Source organism: Pocillopora damicornis, chromosome 2, assembly GCF_964200805.1.
Source record: "Pocillopora damicornis chromosome 2, jaPocDami1.2, whole genome shotgun sequence".
In the NCBI taxonomy this organism is placed as follows: domain Eukaryota; kingdom Metazoa; phylum Cnidaria; class Anthozoa; order Scleractinia; family Pocilloporidae; genus Pocillopora; species Pocillopora damicornis.
Window position 1 is genome coordinate 1,241,988 of NC_142671.1, and position 3,013 is coordinate 1,245,000.

The window sequence follows — 3,013 nt, forward strand, 5'->3', positions numbered from 1 at the left end:
ATCGGTAAAACGTCAAAACATAGTTAATAAGCTGCCAAATATGTGTAAAGTATAGCCACAACAGATAGCGAGATCAATTTGAATAAAGAATAAAATCGCTCAGAAAGCCCACATCAAATGAAATCTTTAAAACCTCCAATTATGAAAAATCGGCTGTCAAATATGTGTAACATATAGCCATATGGCAGCGAAATAGTTGAAAAAGTTGAAATCAACTTGAAGACAAGAATTGAAATGCGCATATAGTTACTGATATAGCATAATTTCTATGGCATTGAAAAGAACCAGAGGTTGTACAATGACGTTAGAAGGAAGTGTTGCAATATATTTGTCTCCCATGCAAAAAAAAAAAGAAACCCTGCTGCATCCCACATTTTTATTTGCACACTGTTCCATTTCAACAAAGATCTGAGCAAAATCATCCTCGCTGTTTGCCCTATAGACAACTGGCTCTTGAGAATAAAGCTTATCATCAAAGCAAACTATTTGGTAGCAGAACCCATATGGCTTGTGCCTCTAAGATTTATTTGTGAAGTTATCATCACTGTTTGGCCCACAACCACTTATTGGTTTAGTACAAGCCTCAAAGTCAGCATAAACCACGAAGGGTACTCTTATTGAGTAACTGCATCATTTCTTGAGCAATACTCTTCATGGAGTGCAAGCTTTTCTTTGCTTTAGAAGTGGCACAGACACCTGGTTCAAAACTCTTTTGCTTTCTTATCCTTGACTCGATAGTAGCCTGCTTATGTTGTTTATCATAGTCTTTGGCCGGGCCGCGCACCGACTAACAGAAGAAGGTTTATGACATGCTTCCTATTTTCCTCTTTGCTGATCCTCAATGGATAAATTGAAGCCTCGCTGTAGGCTAACACATTTACTGCAATATTTTCATTCTGTTTTTCAAAATTGCTCATATCAGTCAGCTTCATAGGGAAGCTGATACCACTCCAGTCGAGCTTCTCAGTTTATGTTCTAAGAATCTTTGTTATTCTTTGAGGGTCTTTCTCGACTTTATTGAGAATTTCACGAGATATCCCACAGCCTGTCGTAGCATAGCTGATTTCCAATATTCATAATTTGTATAAGATCATTTGCAGAGCTGATCCCTTGTGTGTTATTGTAAATCAAAGAACACAAACTAATTGCAACACATTGTTGTCCTGCATTCTGCTCAGAAAATAACACGTTACCTCGGCTATATGGAGCTACTATTGTTTTGTTAAGGTCGACATAAGTTGGACCTTTTACTTAATAGTTTTTTAGCATTTATATAACAGTACGATGAAGATGACATAGGGATACATGAGAGAATATGTTCATAGACAAATTTTCTAACCTCTCTGCTCTTTTTCCTTAACTTTTTCAAACTTCGTATTGGTATTCTGCTTGGTTTACGATCACGTCTGCATACACGATGAAATTTGCGTCTATGCTTCTCTCGATTAACACCAGATAACTCAGTTGATAGAGCATGTCTCTCGATGAAAGATTCAGTCATAAATGTTCGCTCATAAAGAGATATCTCATAAGGTTCGCGGACCGACCCGTTCTGAATCAAATGAATCAAATTTCGTATGCGTTTTGGGCGTATTATTCACAGTGTCTGTGTTTATTTTGCACCGCCAAAGCTTCTCTTCGTCCGCCATTACACCATGCCATTTGCTCATTAGTATGAGCACATGGTATTAGCACACCTGGTATGATTAGTATGATTAGTATGGGCACACCTGGTATGATTCTTCGAGGTAAAGCAATTACGGCGTCCATAATAGCACCTGGAAAAACACTAGTCAAATCTTTTGGCAAATGATCGGATTTCCCTTTTATTTGAAAACAGGAACACAAAACAAAAATATCTAGCCTCAAAATGTCAATTACTTTTGTTACACTTAATCAGAAGGCTGTTCAAAAACTACCTTGGAGGGAATACACAATTCCCTTTATTATGTGTTCTAAATGTAACAGATGAACTCTTGTGACACTACAACCCAATATGTTATTCAGCTATATACTGTGAATTAATAGTATCGATAACAATCAAAGTGCTCTGAGAGCAAACTCGTGAATTGACACATGATTTTTTAGATTATGTTTAATGTTATCTGGTTTAGGGAATTTTGTGGTTGATTGTCATATCTAGAGTACTAGCAGTAGTTCAGTGTTCGCTAATGTAGCAAAGAAACAAAGTAACGTTGGGATAAGAAGGCATTACCATTGAAATGATCATGCTATTACATTTGACAAGGTGGATGATGTCATGTGTTTTAAACGTCTATCATTTTTGTTTCTGGTTCAAAAGAAAAGGTTGGAAGTAAATGTGGGTGAAAAGTGAAATTTACTGTCTTTCGTTGTAAATATTAGAAAATCAAGGCAATACTGTCTTAATGAAAACATTAACGATTCCCTCTTTATCAAATGAGACAAACGGGAACGAGTTTTGAGTGATATAACTAAGCCAAGCCTGCCACCGTCATTTTGGATCTCCGCCTGGGTAGATTTAGGTCACGTGCTAGGCAACGTATGATCAATAACAAGATAGAATTTCATTTCAGGCCTATTTATCAATTTTGTGGTGTGTAACTTTCGCATTTTAGTACGTTGTTTGTATGTTGAATCTTCAAATTGTCTTGAAACTTAAAAGAAAATTGTTCTTTAAAAATTCACTGAAAATCGGTAGCTAAAATTGTTTGTTTAGGTGTTATCTGATTTTCGTGTCAACTTGTTATTTCGTCAGTCGCCGGCATCTTTTGTTGCTTCTCACAGGAAAAACACACGCGACGAAACGTAATGATCAATTTTGTCCTCAATCTCACGCTATAACAGAAAAAGCTTTTGAACATCTGTAAACTCCGAGCGCTTCGCAGTAAGTGATATTTTCAATGAATCTTCGGATTGTTTTCAAGTTCAAGGACTGTAAATTACAATTTTATGAAAAACGAAGGTTGTTCTGTTATTTCAGTGTGAATCCTTGCATGCCTGCCAGTCGCTGGCGCCGCTTGTTGAAACTAAA